Source organism: Danio rerio, chromosome 2 (genome assembly GCF_052040795.2).
Source record: "Danio rerio strain M-AB ecotype USA chromosome 2, GRCz13ab, whole genome shotgun sequence".
NCBI lineage: Eukaryota > Metazoa > Chordata > Actinopteri > Cypriniformes > Danionidae > Danio > Danio rerio.
Window position 1 is genome coordinate 53947741 of NC_141022.1, and position 23092 is coordinate 53970832.

General features: G+C 34.6%; 1 protein-coding gene and 1 long non-coding RNA gene across 18 annotated transcripts in view; both read left to right on the forward strand.

Moving 5' to 3' along the window:
• pde1cb (phosphodiesterase 1C, calmodulin-dependent b) overlaps window positions 1-23092 on the forward strand; it is a 169338-nt gene that overhangs the window by 80348 nt on the left and 65898 nt on the right. The gene's annotated exons all lie outside the window — the stretch shown is intronic.
• LOC147846518 (uncharacterized) lies at window positions 849-4677 on the forward strand. Its single transcript, XR_015479100.1, has 3 exons — window positions 849-1363; window positions 1555-3355; window positions 3454-4677. It is a non-coding gene; the product is annotated as an uncharacterized LOC147846518 (long non-coding RNA).

The window sequence follows — 23092 nt, forward strand, 5'->3', positions numbered from 1 at the left end:
CTAATTCAGTACTGAAACACCTGCATGTAAATGACACCAGCAATCACACACACGCACTTCACATGAGCTCTTCACAACCACTTCACATTCACACTGAAGAGCAGAGTGAGACTTCAACATTGACTGAACACATGAGTGTGTGATACAAACTGACACACTTCCTCCTAGAATATATTGAAATACAGTTTATCTTTTAATAAAACATTCAACAGGCTTTGCAAACTGTGTCTGCTTTATAAAAAACCTGCATCACTGTGTGAAATTGTAAATGTTGTAACCATTAGTATTATTATTTCACAATACTGATGTTTTGATCCATTATTGCAAATTTAGGGTTTACAGAACAATGTGAATAGTGCATGAATAGTGCAGTCTGTTCACCACCAAGGCTTATTTGTAGTGTATCTAAACAGCTATTTTGTGAAAACAAGACAAAATCCTATCTGTTATAATGGGGAAATTCTAAAAGAACTAAATACTGCTTAATAAACGGGCAATTAAATATTTAAATCAGTGCAAAATCTGATGTGTTTTGCACTTTGCTTGTTTATAACATGATTTGGCACACTCCTGACACGTTTATGATGTTGCTAGCTTGTTTCTAGCATTATTTAGTCCACAAATGGACAGTTTGGCACTTTGGTATGTTTCTAGCATGACAAATGTCATGTTTTAGCATATTTCTAGCTTGCTGCAAATATGTTGCGTCTGTTAACATATCTCTAGCATGTTTTGACATTGCTAGCATGTAATATTGGGTAATATGTTTCTAGCTTAGTCTAACACACTGCTAGCAAATGGACAGTAGCAAACTGTGAACATGTAGCACATTCCTTCTGTCTTTTTGTAGCATGATCTGGCACATTACTGACAAGATATAGAATGTTACCATGTTTCTAGCATGATTTAGCACACTGCTGACATGTTCAACATGTTTTAGCTCCTTTTTAGCTTGCTAACCCATGTTGCCGATTTTACTGTAGATTTGTGCTAATTATATTCCTCACTGATGCTCCTCCCACTCTGATTTCCCTACATGTCTGTGCTTCTGTATCTCTCCTAGTCATCTTCTGTTTCTGACTGATCTGTCAGGTGTTTTTAAGCACATTTGAGCGTGTCTGTGTAATTGTTGTGATGGCACTGAGTTGCATTGTGGGAGCAGGTGCGAGTCCAGCTGTTTGTAAGGCTTTCTGGCCAGATACTTTAAAATATATGTGTGTATTTGGTCATTACGCTCAACGACATTGCAAAAGACAAAAATCACAATTTTAATATTAGTGTTATTGCCATTTTCAGGACATTTGTAATTATTTTTAACATCCATATCTCTCTCTCTCTCTCTCTCTCTCTCATATATATGTATGTATGCATGCATGTATGTATATATATATATATATATATATATATATATATATATATATATATATATATGTATATATATATATATATATATATATATATGTATATATATATATATATATATATATATATATATATATATATATATATATATATATATATATATATATATATATATATATATATATCAGTGAGGAATATATATATGAATTTGTATTTATTTCCTGATGTATAGGATTAATGTTTATTCATATTTAATTACTTAAAAAACTTTTCTGCCACATATTTGATTAACTTTATACCACACATTACACATCAACTGTTAAAATAATTGGTCACACTTTACATTGAAGAACACCTATGATGAAAACTATCTTTTGGAAGCTGTTAGGACAGAACTGTGTCCACAGTTATATTGGTGTGATATAAACACAATACTGTAAGTCTCTTTTTAAAATGTTCTGATGTTAAAATAGGATCCGAATCCCTCCCATTTTGAGGCCAACGGCAACATGATGTTGGAGTGCACTTCCCCTGCCCACTGAATTGATTGACAGCTGCGTATTAACATGTAGTAGTAGTAACGCGTATAATCATATCAACAAGACAGGACATGCACAAAGCAACCGAGATTAAAAGATCTGTTCAGCTCTCTGTGATCATCAATCATCATCAAATGAGATCAAGAATGAGTTTTACAAGTACAGTGCATGTTTTAATAAAGACAAAAAAAAATTTAAATAAATAAAAAAATAAGATCTCTGTAATTCATCACCACAGCCACATGTCAGTACAATTATAAAAGAAGACGCTTCCATCCCAGTTTGTGGACGTTAAATCAGATTTATTTTGTACATGAACATAACGGATATCTATACAGCAGTGTGTCTGTGTGTGTGCATGAACTTTGTGATGACATTGTGTGTGACTCATCGAAAGGCTTGAATTAACTCCACAACAAATACAATTAATAATCATTGGGAAAGTTCTTACTGTAGTATTTCACACAAAGGTGACGTGAGATCTGCTTCCTTCATGTCTGTCACTGTGCTGTTTATCTGACGCAGCCGAGACGGAGATCGAGGCAGATTGATAAATATAATAAATAATCTGATGGGTGTTTTGAGCTGAAACTTTACAGACACATTCTGGAGACACAAAAGACTAATTTTAAATCTTGAAAAAGGGGTAAAATCGGTGCCCTTTATTATTAGTCAATCTAACACAAACAAAGAAGGATCATTACATTTATTGCAGTATTTATTCATGTTTGTTAGCTTTAGCTACAGAAAATTATTATTATGGTATTGTTAGTTCATGTTACACAGTGTTTTATTTTAAGAATGCTTTAGCAAATGTTAAACTATGATTAATAAATGTTGTATAAACATTGTTTATTATTTGTTCATGTAAGTAAATACAGTAACTAACATTACGTTTTGTAACGTGTTACCAAATAATGATAACAAAACAATTCCTTGTAAGGCTGCACCATATTGGAAAAACATGGCATTGCAATATTTTGTTTTTCTGAGATTATATATATTGCGATATGGGTAGTTTTACCACATAGCTTGAACAGCAGTTTGGAAAGAATTCAGTAGGAATTATTTGGATGATTCTGTAGAGGAATGAATCATGCATAAAATAAAATAATCAAAATAAAATCACAGATAAATGTGAAATAAACAATGCTTTGTGCTTTTCTGTGGAGTCTAACAATGTCCAGGCACAGCAAGTGAATAGCCAAACTGTAAAAACCCAGTGTAGTCTTCATTGTGGAAATAATTTATCAAAAAAATGGTACAAATGGGTAATGTATTGTGCCTGACTGCTTACACAATCACATGCCATCATAATAAATCACAACCACATAATTAAGGAAGTCCTGAACGGGTTTATTTGCCCTCAACTCCAAGTTTGAGTCATTTGATTTTGAGTATCTGCCGATACCAAAATCTGATCTGACACACACACACACACACACATATATATAGTATGTCTGATGATATTTTTTTTTCTGGAGAAAGTATTATTTGCTTCATTTTGGCTTGAATAAAATCAGTTTTTAATTTTTTAAGAACCATTTTAAAGTCAAAATTATTAGCCTCTTTAAGCTATATATTTTTTCGATAGTCTACAGAACATTAGTTGGACAATTAGAACTATGTTAGACAATAACTTCCCTAATTACTCTAACCTGCCTAGTTAATCTAATTAACCTAGTTAAGCCTTTACATGTCACTTTAAGCTGTATAGGAATGTTTAGTAAAATATTATTTACTGTCATCCTGTCAAAGATGAAATAAATCAGCTATTAAAAATGAGTTATTAAAACTATTATGTTTAGAAATCTGCTGAAAAAAAAATCTTCTCTCCATTAAACAGAAATTGAGGGGCTAATAATTCAGGGGGGCTAATAATTCTGACTTCAACTGTATATACATACTGTATATTCAAGTCCTGATCGGGAGGTAATGTCAGATTCCGATTGAGTCTGAAACCACATGATCGGTGGCCCGATTTCCAGTCAGGTGATAAGATCTGGACATTCCAAAATATAATTACATTCTGCAGTGATTCCCCAAATCACATCTCAGCTATTTCTCCTGGACAACTTCCAACATATTTCTAACATAAATTCAACATTGCACTTCCTGCGATGTGACTATTTCGGATGTGCACATTGCAATATCGATGCTGAAACTATATATTGTACAACCCTAATTTACTCGTTTTCCCAGCAATGGGTTAAGGCTGGAAGGACATCCACGGTGTAAAAATATGCTGGAATAGTTGGAGGTTCATTCCGCTGTGGCGACTTCTAAAATAGAGACTAAGCTGAAGGAAAATGAATGAATGAACAATTCCCTGGTGCTTAGAAATAAATACCGATGATAAACATTTAATCTTGCTAATGTGCAGATGAGGTTGGTCAAGTGTTAAAATGCATCTAATCTAACAAATATCTAAAATATGAACTGCTCTCAGTGTTGAATTTAGCTTAGTTTATGATGCAATATAGCTAACAGCAAATTACATTGCTGAAATGAATAATGAGGTTTATTTCACCAGTAAGCAACCATATAGAAGCACTTTTTGTACACCTTTAAAGCAAAACTACAGTGTGTTGACTAACTGGCTTTTAGATGAAGTGTTTCTCTGAGCTGTGTGTATTTGAGCATGCTTATACAGCATTTTAAACTCATTTTTGGAAAGAACAAGAGCAATTTCCTTCTCATGATATGGTCCCTTTAAAGTATCGACTTCTGTGTTGTTTTGTTCTGGCAGTTGTAAATGGATTTTTCCTCTCTTGCCAAAAAAAAAAAAGGAATAGTAATTTGTCATCTGGCACTATAGATCAAACGCTAAACTCTTCAGTCATGTCAGGTTTTCAGCAGTCTGCATATACTGTCTACGCTTAGATTTACACAGATGATGAGTTTATTCAGCGCGAGTGTCTCTCCGGAGGTTAATGAACCATTCATGCCGCTTTATTACCTCTGCCCTCCTGCGACATGGTGCCAGGCTCTGCCAATCTATCAGCCGGCCCGCTCTGACAGAGGGAACTAACAGGATTGATATCGAACCGGCTGTGGAGGAACTATTAATTATTTACTCTGGCTGCTGTTTGTCTGTGAATGCATGTGTGTTTGTGTTAGTGGCTGGCAGTGAAACATTTTAAAGGAAAACTTTCTCTAAAATGAACATCCTGTCATCAGTTACTAACTCTTGTGTTGTTTTAAACCATTATCACGTGATACTGAACAAAATGTTCTTGCTATTTGCTCCCATAAAGGATGTGAAGTGATTTTATAGGCCTAATGTTGCTTGTTTTGGTAACTGTGACCCTGGGCATTGAGATTTATACATCATCCAAAAGCTGAATAAATACATTTTCACTGATTTTTGGTCTGTTTGGATAAGATGATATTTGGCAGAGATACAGCTATTTAAAAATCTATATTCTGTATATATCTATTTGAGGATGTATAAGGATGTAAACAACGGGAAATGCTGTTTGGCACCGCTAACAATTTAGCTACACATTCATATTTATCAGTCAAACTGCTGTAAACAGCCACGATTTTCTGCAGTGTCTCTCTATGCGTGTCTCTCTGTGTGGCTGCTTTTCCTGCGCTCTGCATCTCAAATAACAAATTCGCAAAAGTGAACATGTGAACATTTCATATTACTTACACATGCTTATTCTGAATATATGTGAAAGACACTTGTCAGAGTTTGTTTTAGAGAGCAGGCATAAGCTGAGTGCTCTTTGCATCTGTCTGATTCAGGCAGCTAACGCTACTGACAGCTGCTCTGAGCCTCTGACTGGACTGTTTACACGGACAAGTCTAGATCTGATACGCAGCTGGCGTTAATTATATAACAATAATTAACATTTTTACAGTATCATCAGGGTTGGGTTTAGGGTTGGGGTAGGGATAGGTGTTAAAAATACCATTTATTGGGTAATTTAATAGATATCATAAATAATATTTAGTACAGCTACTGTTTTTACGTTACTGTGATGGTTGGGTTTAAGGTTGGGGTGGCTGTAGACGTTAATAAAATACAATAAATGGGAAATTTAATAAATAATATAAATTATTCTTGTTGATTCCGACCGCAACCATATCCGATCTAGCAACAACCCTGTTTACACAGCCCAAAAGCACACGCTTGAAAGATAGTGATGTGGAGCCGATCCGCAAATCACAGCACATTATATTAGCTGACCAATCAGAGCCTCTTGAGGGTGGGCCTTGCAGAGGAACTAGGACATATGATAGAGGTTTTCATGTTACCAGAGTAGCTGTGTATAATCAAAATAAGATATATGAACAAATAACGTGATTTTCTACAAGTAAAGCATGAGCACATATTGATTTGGATTCTATAAACACAGCCAAGCCTTAAAAATACACTCTGGACCACCCCTTGTTTAATTGTCATGAAAAAGTATATCGCATTAAGCGATGGCTCAGACTCTGCAACGAGTGAAGAAATGTCAAAGAATTGTGATCTGAAAAAATAACAACCAAGGATCCTTGCATTTTATTGAATTAAAATGTTATTATTATTATACGTTTTTTAAATATCAATTCTATTCCATCAAAACAGTCCATTTTAATATTATAACTAACAGTAATGACATCTGAAAAATTGTATCTTAGGCTTTCTGACACTGTAACCCATGTAGGCGGCTTTAAATTCCTCCACATTTTGCTGAACTTCTGCATTAGTGCTGGTCTGCTATTCTTCGCCTAATGAATCAGGCTTAATTGAGCTGTTAATGGAATATTAATCAGCTCTGGACAGCCTGCGTTTCACCGAGAAACAAATCTTTCAAATGCTCAGAACAGACCTTCACGCAATTAGCTTTGGTTTGGAGAATTAAATTGGAAGTGAACATTAGAGTAGTAAATCGAGCCTTTGCTTAAGACATTAGAATGCATATTAGTGTCTGCTCAGAGCTGAACTACGGTAAATACGAGTGAACTAAGGACACTGCTTTATTTAATTTGATGTTTTTTTATGTAACAGACAAAGGGTGGCCTTTAATTTGCTGGAATAGGAAATGTGCATTTAGCATAAAATAGAAAATTGTTTTGGACTTTATCTTCTCAGTGCAGTGTCTCGGCATTGCTTGCTTATTTACTTGGACTTTTTGAATTTTATAAATATTTTACGCTTTAATGTAGAGTCTGTTTGTTCTTTAGAGGAAAACATGACCAGTATAATTGACTCTGACATCATTTGCTGTTTATCTTTAATGCGTGATTAGTTGTGCATGTTAAGGTTCAGTAGTTACAGTAGCAATAACAGTTTAATTGCACCGGCAAGATTTTTAGCCCTATGCAATTTGAACTCTTTTCAATATTTCTCTTTTCTAATTCCTTAGTACTGTTTAACTGAGAGATGAGAGAAAAATTTTATAACATAATAGTTTTTAATAATTCATTTTTAATAACTAATTACTTTCATGTCTTTCCCATGCTTATAGTACATAATAGTTTACTAGTTATTTCGGAAGATGCTATTAGTAGGAGTGCAATTTAATGGCTTAACTAGGTCATTTAGGTTAATAATTTAATTTATAATAATAATATTGACTTTTTTTTTATTAATTATTTTCTTTACTTGATTGATATTTTTATTATTTATTTATTTATTTATTCATTTATTTATTTATTTATTTAGTTTTTAATTTTTTTATTTTATTCCAGCCAAACAAAAACAAGACTTTCTCCATAGGAAAATTAGATTAGTAAACACTGTGAAATATGTCCTTGCTCTGTCTAACATTGGGGAAATATTTGAAGCCTTAACTGGGTTAAAAAATAACAAGGTAAATAATTTCTTGGGTAAATATTAAACTAACAATTTATTTATATATTTTATCTAAAAGGCTAATAATACTGACCATTAGCTTTTTTATTTTATTTTATTTTATTTTATTTTATTTTATTTTATTTTATTTTATTTTATTTTATTTTATTTTATTTTATTTTATTTTATTTTATTTTATTTTATCCAAACAAAAGCAAGACTTTCCCCATAAAAAAATAAAATAAATTTATTAGGAAATGCTGTGAAAAATGTCCTTGCTCTGTCTAAAATTGGGGAAATATTTGAAGGCTTAACTTTTTAGGTAAAAGTTAATTAGCAGTTAATTAGGTAAATAATAACTATGTAGGTAAATAATTTATGAGGTAAATAATAAAATAATTTATTTATATATTTTTTTAGGAGGCTAATAATATTGACTTTTGCTTTATTTATTTATTTATTTATTTATTTATTTATTTATTTATTTATTTATTTATCCCAGCCAACCTAAAACAAAAAAACAGTTTCCCTCTTAAAAGAAAAAAAAAAAACATGTCTGGTTCACAAATCTGATTGGCTGATGCAATTTTCTACAATAACAGCACTCAAACATTCCCTTCACTCTTTTGTATAACTCCGCACACATATAGTGACAGCAGTTGAATAAACTCACTACAGTTTGACAAGTATTGCAGCTATTGGACAACATAATTTACTCTTGAGGTGAGGCTTTTTTAGACAAGAATGTAGTTAGGCTATTTAGAAGTTCAGAGTTCAGCGTGTGGCATTTATTACGACTTCTAATAAGTCATAATAATTAGTCATGTTTTTGTTACTGCAGTCTTGTTTAGTAAAAAGTAAGAAAGAAGAAATGCACGCCTGTGTTTATTGTTTGTCCTTATCGAAACCACAACAGTAATCTGATTTTTCGGGGTTAATTATTGTGATATCTCGATTGCAACAGAGAAATTCTGGGTAATCTCTGTAGACTGATAGAATTTCATGCTGTTCAGTCTTATAACCTTAAAATGTGAGCAACATCACCTGTTTTGTCATCACTTTAGACATTACGCTAGAAAATCATTCAAATACTAGCTCCAAAGTGACGTTGTGTTTTTAAGCAAAGATTTCTGCCGTTCTAATGTCAGCTGACAGTAGTTCCTCTTACAAAATGATTTTTGTGACTCTCCGTGTTTGATTTTCGTTTTTATATACAGGATTATGTTGTCGAACAGTTGTATAAATACAATCAAACTAATGGGACACAAGACACTCGGCCTGCAGCCTCGAGCCAACGCACGCCTCCCACCTGTGCTGATATACAGCCACATCACACTGCTACTCGTGTATATATATATATATATATATATATATATATATATATATATATATATATATATATATATATATATATATGTATGTATGTATGTATGTATGTATGTATGTATGTATGTATGTATGTATGTATGTATATATATTAGAAAATACTTTGAAAACTGTGAAATTGCTCTGTTAAAAATTTGGAAAATATTTAAATAACGGCAATTAATTTTGCCAAAATATTAGATTTCGGCTTGTAAATGAGTTATAAATAATAATAATAATAATAATAATAATAATAATAATAATAATAATAATAATAATAATAATTCCATACATTTATATAGCGCTTCTCTGGACTCTCAAAGCACTTTTTTCTAATTTTGAGGTTTATCTCCTCATCCACCGCCATACAGTAGATTCTTCGAATATGCTCTGTATATGCTATTTTGCCATTTCTTTGTAACTAACCAAAGAATTTAAAAGCACTTTTAGAGTCAAATCTGTTTGAGTGCTTCATTTGTCCTGCAGAAATGAATGACCTGAGGTGGTGAAGTGAAGTGTGCTGTTTTTTACTCATTTCGTAGACCAGAATAGAGACTCGGGGGTGGGTTTTTGACTTGGGCATGTAAACAACCACCTTAACAACCGTGTAGCAAAACCCTGGCAACCACCCACATCACCTTCTGCACTGTGGTGGCGTGTTTGGCACAGATCACATCTGATGAAGACGAATAGCAACTAGAAGCTCAAATGTGAGGAGAACAAAGCTGGCAACGTAAACAGTTATTTTTCACACTCACCTGTCACCTGCGTTCAACGACTCGCTTGACTGATTTGATCTTTGCTCGACACAGAAACTCCATTAAGAATGAGTCAGCATACAGACCTCAGGTCAGTTTTGCCTCCCTTGACAGCTGTCATGTAGCTACAATATATAGATTGTATTTGTGTGACAGGGTTGTGCGGTGGAAATCAGAAACTCGCTCAGAAATTCAGATGTTTATAAGTCTGTCTTAATAGAAAAGCAAGCAATACATCATATTGGGCTGCACTATACATTGTTTAAGCATTAAATTGCAATGTGTGTATCCACAATAGTTAAATCACAGGATTTGATTGTTTAATAAAGATTAAAACACATACATATTATTATTTTTAACTTAATTATACAATAATGACCATGTTATTTTATGTTTAATTGTACCTGAATACTGTTAGACTCTACAGAAAATCGTAAAGCACTGTTTATTTAACTTAAGCTCTGCTCTGTTGTATTCATACATCCTTATAATTTATTATGATTTATGCACATGCACTTCACAGAAAAAGACTTGATTATATCAGTCTATCTGAATGATCGAAATCTTTTAAAATTGAGCTATTCAGTTCATCTAGTAAAATTATTTTCATATCGCAATATATATCACAGGAAAACAAAATATCGCAATGTCAGATTTTTCCAATATAGCGCAACTCTGACATCATATATACTGTACACTCACCGGCCACTTTTTTAGGTACACCTTACTAGTACAGGGTTGGACCCTCTTTTGCCTTCAGAACTGCCCTAACCTTTCATGACATAGATTCAACAAGGCACTGGAAATAGTCCTTAGAGATTTTAGTCCAAGTTGGCGGTTCATTCCGCTGTGGCGACCCCAGATAAATAAAGGGACTAAGGCGAAAAGAAAATTAATGAATGAATGTCTGAAAATGTATTTTATTTCTCAATAAGAAATTGAATTACTTGCATCAATACTACTGAAAATCCCTATAAATCTCAGTGCTAACATGGTAGAAGTTAAACTTTTAATTCTTTAATTGCGTATAAATTTGTATAATAAATTCTTTAACTATATAAAAGATAATTCTTAAGCATTTTAATAACAAACAACATTCTTTAGATAGCAAATATAATTATTCTGATTATTAAGTCCTCCCAGGCAGTTTATCTCAAGCAATATCTCAGACCTCTTAATTTTTCATGACTTTTTGGGTTTTAAAGACATTTTTGTGATTAAAGATTTTCGTATGCTTGTAATTCCCAGATTTTTTTTTACCATTTACCATTAATTTACCATATTAGGTATTATGCCAAAAAAGAAGTTGTGAAACTAAATTGGAAACATTTTAAAGCTATAAGCCTGTAGTTCACACTATATTATATTGTCATTACAGTAGTCCCTCGCTATAACACGGTTCACCTTTCGCTGCCTCTTAGTTTTTCAGTTTTTTTGTGAACAATTTGACATTTTGTGTTCTTCGTCCTGATTGGCTGTTGACCATTGTCAATCAATCTTCTCTGTGTCTCCTGTACAGTACAGAATGTGTTCAGCTTGCTAAATTATCATAATTCTTTGATCTTACGCACAACGCCGCAGCAAGTCGGCGGCTGTCTGCGGTGCCCACCACTCAGGACACTGTTCATATTTCTGCTGCGCCACAGAGCGCCATCTGAATAATTTCATTTTAAATAACATGCGCGCCGCATCTGGTATATGACCCCTTTAAGGATAGAGTCTGCTTTTGCTTTGTTGAGCAGTGACTGCAGGAAAAAGAACATTACACTGGATGCCAACATTATCTGCACAAGCTAAAAAGCGTATTGAATCTTTTGCTGACAGCGATGAATGTTAGCACCTCAACAGGTTTTGATCTTTGGTTTCATTCTATAATAGTGGACTTATTATTATTATTATTATTATTTTTTTTTACAAAAGTTTGAACTTCGAAGGTGTTTAAACGAGAGAAAAGTGTAAAATGTTAATGCCTGTCTGAGAACAGTGTATAAAGCGTGTAGTGAGGGGTTTTACAGCCTTATATCATAAATAATAATTGTAAAAAATAAAGCAGACTACTTCACGGATTTCGCCTATATTGTGGGTTATTTTTAGAACGTAACTCTTGCGGTTAATGAGGGACCACTGTACTGTAATGTCTTACTCAATTCATTGTTTCTTATTTTAATTACACTAATTAGTTACTTTGTAATGAATTACAATAATAAAAGTGATCACGAGTCATACGCTCCCTTTAATAGTTTTTATTTGTTAAATACGAAAGACGTTAAATTCACAAAAAGACATAAAAATGAATAATAAGTTCGCAAATATGTTTATCGAAAAAAGTTAATATTAAAATATAATTTATAATATAATATTTAAAGTTGATATAAAATAAAATGTTAGAAGGTTTCTGCATAGGATACATACAGTTAAAGTCATAGTTACATTATTCGCCCATTTTTTTTTTCTTCAAAATTTTATTTTCACAAACAATGTTTAACAGAGCAAGGGATTTTTCACAGTAATTTCGATATATTTTTTCTTCTAAAGAAAATCTTATTTGTTTTATTTCGGCTAGAATAAAAGTGGTTTTAATTTTTTATTAAAACCTTTTAAGGTCAATATTATTAACCTCCTAAAGCAAAATTTGTTTTCGACTGCCTACTGAACAAGCCATGCTTATACAATGACTTGCCCAATTGCCATAACTTGCCTAATTAACCTTATTAACCTAGTAAAAGTGCGTTCACACCTGAAGCGTCAAGTGCGCATGCTGTACATGTTAAGTCAATGTAAAGATGTGAATAGACATCTTTTGGCGCGATTCACACAAATTAAGCGCTGTGAATTGAGCGTTTTGCGCGTTTATAACTTGAAATGCATGAATCAATCGAGTTGGAAAATCTGAACTTTAGCAGACATTCGCGTAAAGCAATCAGGAGCTTGCTCTTGTAAGAGCATGATTATGACGTAGCGCCTGTTGTTGGTGTCCCGAGGGGAAATCCTGCTTTCAACACCGGACAACAGCTCATCAAACTGGGCTCGGCTCAGTCGGAAGCACCGCTGAAAGCTTCCGTCATCCAGGTGTGGTTTCTAGATGAGTTGATGAACTCACAGAGCTGGGTGCACCTCTGAAAGGATCTAGTGGACTCAGACACAGCGCCGAACGAATCTACACCGTTTTTCAACCTTCCTAAATCACAGCTAATGTTTTGATAAAAAACATGTTAGCCATTTAGCAATGAAACTATAGCCACCGGGCAGACAGAAGCCCTGCCTATGATGCAAATCCCAGCATTATCTCACGAGGAAGCATAAGTATTTTACATTTTGTCAGTTAAGTGGCTAATTCGTACGAATTCGGATGAGTTCAGTCGTAAGAAAATGCACGATCTTAGAGAGGAGTGGCACCCAACCCCACCCCTTACCTAAAATGTCATTGGGTGATGAGCAAATCTAACTAAATTGTACGAATTAGATCGTACGAATTAATACAAATTAGCCACAAAATCAAAAAGTTTGCGAATCCATGTCTATTGTGAAGTGACTTTGACGCACAAATGAAGCTAGTAAACTCAAAATGTTCATATATCTATTCACACATGATTAGAGCGATTTCAGCCGAGTTCAGACAGCATTATTTCTGCCCCGATTTTGACTTGCTGGCAAATGCCTGAAATCACAGGCAAAACAGTGCTCATTCACGCGAGTAACAATCACACAGTATGAACTATCAAGGACACAAGAGAATCGCCAATAAGTCGCCGATGCCCATGAGATATTTGGCATACTAAATATCTGGGGCTGTCAGTGATTCAAATCACGGCATATGAAATGAGTTTTGACTGAAAAATCGTGAACATCGGCGATCACTTAAAGCCAATGAGCTGTCCAGAATCATAGTATGCAGGCCAGCGGGAGGTTGTGGGTAGAAGTTAAAAGCGCTCATTTTCAGTTTATTTAGACCTAAGAAATGGAGGAAAAACTATAGTGTAAATTTGGCAGGAGCACCCTTGTCTGATTGACGTGTCATGTGAGCTACAGTATATCACAACCGGGCCAAAAAAGAAAGAAAGTTAAAAAGAAATTGCTTATTCCCTTCAAACCCAGGTGAGCAAACGTACATTTTCTACCCCATTAAAGGCTTCTTTCTCGTTAGTTAATAAAAAAATATATACTACGTGTTGTTGGTTGTGAGAGTTAGTTTAAACAAAGTTGTCAGCGATTCTCTCATTGTCAGCGATTCTTCCAATCCATCTTGCAGTCTAACAAAGCAGCGACAAAACACTAGCCCAGATAGTCATGCAGTGTGAAAACATCTGTGACACGACTACTTTGAAAATCCTGCAGTCTGAACTCGAGATTATTCTCACATGTTGTGTCTGGTGTAAACACAGCATTAAACCTTTAAATGTCACTTTAGGCTGAATATAGTGTCTTAAAAAATATCTGAAATATTATGTACTGTCATCATGGCAAAGATAAAAGACAATATTCACCCTTTACGCTATCTTTTACTTTGAGACATACAAATGTTGCTACATAACCTGATCTCAATGTTTTGAAACAGAGCCATTGTGCCTATAAACACTATAGCTGATGGTTGGGTTATGTATGTGTGTGTCAGCTGAGTCTGCCAAAGAAACCCATGATGTTTTCATCTGATGGAGTAATATGTAGATTCCCTGACCTTTCAGAAATTGGATTGCTTTTATTGGATTACAGCGGGCGACAGTGTGACTAACTGACCCTTTGTTCTGAAAATAAGCGCACAAATCTTTATACCCCGAGTTCTGGTCTGCACCAGTCCTCAGGCTGTGTGACACTCCAAATGTATTTAGTCACAATGCCATTTAATTATTATAGATTGGCAAACAAAAAAACCCAAGCATGTTTTGTAACCTCAAATTACATATGCCTAAAATCTGTCGATCGATGGCTTTCGTACTTTAGAATCCAGCCCCGTCTAAACCTGTCGCAAACAACCTTCACAAGATTAAAAACGATTCTTTTGTAACTTGGTTTGATAAAAATGTAGCAGCGCCTTGAGGAAATAGTTTTTGCTTTAATGGATATCTTAAATAATGAAACACTTTTTTTACTATTGTATGCTTGTTTTTTTATTTATTTATTTATTTATTATTATTATTTTTTTGCTTATTAAAGGGATAGTTTACCCAAAAATTTATAATAATAATAATATAATAATAATTATTATTGTGCTTTTCTCAGATCCTAAGTGCTAAAAAGATAATGAAATACACAAAAAGGTGAGCCCCGAAGCGGACCGTAGATTATGAGAAGAAGAGGAGGTAGATATAAGATCACATATATAATCAGGAGCAGAACCATGAACAGCCTTATAAGTTACATTAAAATCAAGGTTCATTCCCCTGTGGCAAACTCAGATAAATAAAGGGACTAAGCCTAAAAGAAACTGTACTATTATAATATAATATAATATAATATAATATAATATAATATAATATAATATAATATAATATAATATAATATAATATAATAACGCTGGACAGTGGAGTTGAGGATCCACATACAGTATATTAATCAGAGTAGTCAGGCAGGCAATGGTCAAACAGGTAGCAAACGGGAGCATAATAGTAATCCAAGATCGTAGTCAAAAAACAGGTAAATGATCAGTACAGGCGATAAAGAATCAATAGCAGGAAAACAAGGCAAAGATCAAAAAACAGAAAGACTGAACAGGATTAACGCTTCGTAATGCTACAATTTAACAGTAAACAAGACTCAGTCAAGTGTGCGAGAATGTGAGGTTTATAAATAGTTATTTACATTCAGAGAATCAAGTAATGAGTCAATCATGAGCTTCAGCTGTGTGTGTGTGTGTGTGTGTGTGTGTGTGTGTGTGTGTGTGTGTGTGTGTGTGTGTGTGTGTGTGTGTGTGTGTGCGTGCACGTCAGTGTAATACACTCTTGCAAAGTCCCCACTGAAATGCCAACTGGTCCAGCGGGGACTTAAACCAGCGAACTTCTTGTTGTGAGGCGACAGTGTTAACCACTGAGCCACGGTGCCGCCCAGTGTATTGTTAATATTGTTTATTCCATTTTATTACCACCTGTGGTGAAACTCTTAACTCTAAAACCTATATTGATGTTATCATCCGCAGCTGTATCCTGTCTAGACTTTACCTTGTGTTAGTTTGTTTCCCGCATTAGCATCAAAGACTCGTCTTAGCATTCTTCATTAACTCAGCTCTAGAATATGTCTTTTTGTAAATATATTTTATCTAATAAGTCGTGTTGACAAGCATATTTAAGTCTTCTGCCATCTTTTCTCCCTTGTGCCATCTGGATCCCTCAGTAACTGTCCTCGTCTATTTAATCCAGATTACTCCTCTGTTTCCTTTTAACAGACGCATGTCAACACAGCCCATCAGTGTCTGCTGATTTCCTGCAGTGTTTGTTTATGTGCCACGCTCATGTCCTTTGCTTCCAATTTGTGCAGATGCTCAAGAGAAGAAGACTGGATATGGATTTTGTGCAAGCTCTGTAATATCTTCTGTGCGTTTGATCTAGAGACTGTGTTTATATGTTCAATCTACACCTACTCTGTATCAGACATCGTCTGACTCAAGGGCTTTGTGTCTGTGTTCAAAAGGTAAATTGAGCGGATTAGTCTTGGCAAGACAAATGTTGGTTATAAATGTATGTCTAGTTAAATTATGAACATGCAGTGCTTCAAATATTTATTTTTATTTCATTATATTGCACATATGCCTCTTTTTACAAGATGTAAAATAAGTCTCTAATGTCTCTAGAGTGTGTATGCAAAGTTTCAGCTCAAAATACTACACGCATAATGCTTTATACCTCTTTAAAACTGCCCCTTTTGGACTTTGATCTTAATTGCTGTTTTGGTGACTGTCGCTTTAAATTCAAATGAGATCTTGAATCTCTTTTCAAAAAGAGGGCGGGGCTACAATTTTGAAATTCAATAACTAGACTCATGTCTTATTCTAATGAGGGAGAGACCGTCCCTAATGGGCAGGGCTTTCCCCCTCTGATGACACGTACAAAGGGAGAATGTCAATCAAAGTTTTTCTGCAGACTTTTCATCAAGTGTGATTCTAAAAAATTGAGTTAATTAATTTTTACAATCAGAGGCTGGCTACATTCACTCACTGTTAACACTTTTTTGCATAATAGGTGTCCTTTAATATACAGGTCTTAATTTGTATTCATTAATTAAATTTATGAAAATTAATTTTTTAGAAATATCAATAACATTTCTAAAAAAACTTTGTTTTCACGGAATCAAGTCAGGTAATGAAGTAAAGCAAAAAGGGAATCGAATTAAAGTTAGAGCTTGTGTGAATCTGAATCTCTTTCTACCACTATATACATATGAAGTCAGAATTATTAGCCCCCATGAATTATTATAGCCCCCTATTAATTTTTTCCCCCCAATTTCTGTTTAACGGAAAGAAGATTTTTTTCAACACATTTCTAAATATAATAGTTTTAATAACTAATTTCTAACAACTGATTTCTTTTATTTTTGCCATGATGACAGTAAATATTATTTTACTAGATATTTGTCAAGACACTTTTAATTTAAAGGTTTAACTAGGTTAATTAGGTTAACTAGGCAGGTTAGGGTAATTAGGTAAGTTATTGTATAACTATGGTTTGTTCTGTAGACTATCGAAAAAAAGATTAGCCTAAAGGGGCTAATAAAATGGCTTTAAGAACATTTTAAACTTTTATTCTAGCCATAATAAAAAAATAAGACTTTCTCCAGAAGACAAAATACTATCAGGCAAACTGTGAAAATTTCATTGCTCTGTTAAACATCATTTGGGAAATATTTAAAATAGAAGAAAAAAAAAATCAAAGGGGGGCTAATAATTCTGATTTAAACTGTAGAATAATAACCCACCTGTCAAGTTTTGGACCAAATGAGGCATAAGAATAGGACGTGTATTTAATATAACTCAGTTTTTTGACCCCACTTTGGTATTATTGTTCATTTATTCATTTGCTGGAAATTAGAACTGAATTTAGAAATAGTTTTGAAACAAATCTTTGCGCTTAACAAACAAAATTAAATATGTTGGCTAATGAATGTTTTCAGTGGAGTTTGTACAACACTGTTTCCTTATCCACAAAAGAGAGAAAGAGAAACTTAAAGTAAAAAGGCCGAATGGAAGAGGCACATTCTTTATCCTCGCTCTGCAGATGGTCTGTTTAACTTGCTAGCATTCAGTTTTTCCTCTAACAAAGTCTGCCATGTAAATAGCAAATGCGCCATGGCGCGACGCAACTCACTCTTAAAGGGAATGAGGGATGAGACTCTGGTTTATTTTCAAAAGACACCCATAACTCATTAAGAGAATAAGCACAACCCTGTGGTCTGTTTTTCCATCCTTAAAATAGCAAAAGTGTATCCAGACACTCCCTTCATGCTTTTGCGCCATGCTCTTTAGACTTTGCGCCTAGATCGTTAAAATAGAGCCCTAAATGTTTTAGACGCATTTATACACTTTACTTGACCTTGTCCAATTCACAAAAATGCATCTTCATACCAGATTATTCAACATTCTTAATGCTTTAAACATTTATTTGCTTTTAACTTAACATTTCTTCGAACAACTCTGCTTTAGTTTCACTAGAGTACATGGATTATAACAGTTTATTACAGGGTTGTCTGAAATTCTCAGCTCTGATTGGTCTGTCGATACATTCAATTTATGTTATTCGCAATTACTTATGCAACCTTATATTTATTAAACTCACTGCATTTCAAAAATTTAATTGCATAATAAACCTTATAAACTGCTGGAGCATTTCTTAACATTATCTTTTTATATTTAGCATAATCAATTTTTAGTATTCAACAATTGTTGTTCCTCCAATAATAACGTTATTTCTATTTCCTAAGCTTTGCTATAACCTGATTTATTATAAATAATTATCTCATTCATTCGTGCAGAAAGGACTTTTACACTGAAATTAAACTACTTCCTTTTAAACTGAAACGATTACCTTTTACTCTGAGAATTCATGCACATATGAAATCACTTGCGTATATGTATATACACAACTAATTGTATGTATTTTTGTGAATTTTATTTTTTATGTTTGCACGCATCGAGTTTATATTCGTATGCTTGAGTTTATGGGTGCATATGCATAGTTTAAGTTTATATGTATATGCGAGTGTGTGTAGGAGGGTTTGCATGTATGTAGATTATATGTATGTGCCTGTATTAATGTGGGTGTTAATGCAAGGATCAAGTCTATATGTATGTGCAGGTGTGTGTGGGTGTATATACGAGGATTGAGTTTATACATATATACACAAGTTTCATATATATTGTTTTAAACATCCAATAGCATAGATGTATATGTGGGTAATATATATGCGATATTTATGTATGTGTTGATGAGCAAAGTTTGATTTAAATCCTACTCGGCACTCCATAGTTTGGTGTTCTCTTCTGAATCAATAATACGTTGGTTAGTATATGCTTCATTCATTTAGTTTTGTTTCTGTTAGTGTAATGAATCTGCTTTATATTTTTCTATGAGAACTACGGAAACACAAGAGGTACAGAAAGGGTGATGCACATATATTATTGTCACTAAAAGCGAATTAAAATGATTGCTAAATGGGTTGTTTCAAAATGATAGAATTCACAAATATTAAACAAAATCTCAAAATAAATAAAACATGATACAGTTTGAAAGTAATAGATCTTGACAAAGTAGCCACATGTCTAACTCCTTTACTCATTTTTGACTGGTTTGCACCATCTTATGACTGAATAATGTGCAAGCTAGTGTAAACGTCATCAGCTGTTTTCATTTCTGTCAGCTTTGCCTTTAGTCAACAATGTTTTGAGTATTAGTATGTTTTGTGGCAGGTAGCCATGAAATAAGTTGGATAAAGTACAACCAGCACTGTTGTTTTTGCAGAATAACGCCCTTCAGTCTTATACAAACTAATAATAAGAGAGGCATGATGTACTTTATCCCTCACTTAAAATCAGCCTTAGTTTTACAACTGTTGTCCTCAACAAACAGCTCGCCTGCATCTTAATTGAAACCTTTTTGTTCTTTGATCAATAACTAAGGCATTCATATTTTACTTTGATTATGAAACTGTCCCCGTTCTTCAATACCTTCACCAATGGAGATGGAGAGCATGTTTTTCATTAAGCCTCTCATTAACAGTCTAATTAGACAGTAAAACAATGCGCTGGCATTTCTCCAGAGCCTGGCAACACTGTGTTCCATCATTATCTCAGATCCTTCGTCATTAATTGATTTACTGCCCAGTCTGACCCTCAACACACACACACACACACACACACACACACACACACAGAGAGAGAGAGAGAGAGAGAGAGAGAGTGTTGTTGTTGTTTCATGAATGTTTTCATGAGATCTGCTTGAGATGCATATGAACCCTTGAGTGATATGATCTTATAATGCTCTTAAGAAAATTTATGGTTCAGCAGGTTTCAGGTCTGTGTGAAATCCAAAATTTACTGTGCCTATTTTGCCGGAGCACATTGTTATTCTTTAGGTGAATGATTCAATCAATTACTAGTTAATAATAATCAAGTAATTAATTTAATTTGTAAGTTAATCCACTGTCTTTTTGGTAATCTTCAATCAAAGTCTAATCATTTCTTGGCATTTGGAGAGGTGGTCATTCATCAGTTTGAGGCTTTAGCTACAATGTTATCAACCAAGCCCCTTTTACCGTTAGTTTGTTACTAAAGCCGAGTTCAGACTGCAGGATTTACAAAGTAGTTGTGTCACAGATGTTTTCACACTGCATGACTATCTGGGCTAGTGTTTTGTCGGTGCTTTGTTACACTGCATGATAGATCGGCGACAGGGGCTTTCACATTGCATGACTTTACGATAGGAAGAATCGCCGACAACTTCGTCCAAACTACGTATCACAAAAACACGTAGTATACCTTTTGTTATTAACTACATAACGAGAAAGAAGCCTTTAATGGGGTAGAAAATGTACATATTTGCTCACCTGGGTTTGAAGGGAGCAATTTCTCCTCAACTTTCTTTTTTGACCCGGTTGTGGTTTTGCTCAGATGACAAGTAAAACAGACATGGATGCTCCTGCCAAACTTACACTAGTTTTTCCTCCATTTCTTGGGTCCAATTAAACTGAAAATTAGCACTTTTAACTTCTCCCCAGTCTCCCGCTGGCCTGCAGGTACACACACACACACACTAGTGAAGTGAATGCTGCTCTCTCATTGGCTGTAGGTGATCTCTGATGTTATTTTCAGTCAAAACTCATTTCACACGGCATGATTTGAATCGCCGAAAGCTCCAGATATTTAGCACGACAAATATCTCACAGGCATCTGTGATGCATGGGCGATTCTCTCGTATCGCGTCTTTGACAGTTTACGTTGTGTGATTGTCACTCACGTGCACGAGCACCGATGTGCCTGTGATTTCAGGCTTTTGTCTGTGATTTCTCAAAACCTGTCGGCGAGCCAAAATCGGGGCTAAAATCACGCAGTCTGAACTCGGCATTAGTAATGATATGCAAAAAGTAAGCCCCGCCCCCTACTTAATATTTTGTTTCAGTTGAAAGTGCATCAACATACTGTTATAAAAGTTTTAGCAACTTCTGGTTCACATGGAGATTAAAGATCAAATGGATCCTTGAAGCAGAGTGTTTTATTTAATGTACCATTATTTAAAGAGTACCTAAGATGAAACATAATACTCCTCAGAGACTTTGATCCATATTGACTTGAAAGCATCACACAGTTGCTGCAGATTTGTTGGCTGCACATCCATGATGCAAATCTCCCGTTCTACCACATCCCGAAGGTGCTCTTCTGGATTGAGGTCTGGTGATTATGGACGCCATTTGAGTACTGTGAACTCAAAGTCATGTTCAAGAAACAAGTCTAAGATGATTTGCGCTTTATGACATGGTGCGTTATCCTGTTGGATGTATCCATCAGAAAATTGGTACACTGTGGTCATAAAGGGATGGACATGGTCAGCAACAATACTCATGCAGGCTGTGGCATTGACACAATGCTCATTAGTACTAGTGGGCCCAAAGTGTGCCAAGAAAATATCCCTCACACCATAACACCACCACCACAAGCCTGAACCGTTGATATCAGGCAGGATTTAGATTTATGCTGACCCTACCATCCGAATGTCGCTGCAGAAATGGAGACTTATCAGACCAGTTGCTCCACCTTTCCATTGTCCAAATTTGGTTAGCTTGTGCCAATTGTAGCCTCTGTTTCCTGCTCACCGCTGACAGGTGTACCTAATAAAGTGACCGGTTAGTGTATTTATACATACTGTATATTTATTTACCTTCATTTATTATCAATACATTGAAAGGTGCATAACTGTACATGTACAAATACCATGTTAAATGCTTTAATCAATTTCTTTTTTTCTCACTGCTGTGATAGGATATCAATAGTTCCCATCACTCATCTCAGACTGATTCACGATCACCATAATGTGGTTTCATAGAGACTGTTCAAGACTGCACACATCTGCATTGAAATGAGCATTGGTGTGAGTAGTGTTAGTGTGTGTGTGTGTGTGTTTTAATCTGTGTGGTGGCTGTGTCTCTGCCCTCCGCTGCCCCACTCAGAGATCAGCGACGCTCTAATAAGCTGTTGGATTGTTTGCCCATCGCATTTTCTCGCCGTTTCAAACTGTTTCCAGGAAGAAAAATAACAGGCCAAGGATTAAACGATGCTTAAAACGGGTCTTATAATATCTGCGGCTCGAATCAAACGACAATCTGGGTTTAGCAGTCCCCAGTGTTCTAGTTAGAGCTTCTTGCTTTTAGTATTGCTCCTACAGCGCTTAGGGTTTGGGATTTAAACAAACCATCAGCAGTAAGCATTTAAATTTAGTGTGTCGTTTGTTTTGCGTCATTGAATGATTCGGAACACCATGGAAATGTTTCAAGGGGACCCAAAAATGTGACTGACCTGGCTATTTAGGTTCTGGTTGTTGAGGCTAATAATATACAAAAGATAAGGGAATGGTGTAATAAGGATCTTAAAATAAACAAAAAAACTCTTTCAAACTTTCATAGATCACCTACTACTTCACTAAGCAATAGTCATGACATCCCAGCTGGGTTTGTCAGCATTTTTTGGTCCCCTTGAAACATTTTCATTGTGTTCTGTGCTATTTGCATGTGTTGTGAGAAAATTAAGCGTGTATTCTTTATTTGTTTGCATTGGGAGAATTTGGGGGGGCTGGATTGGGGCTGCA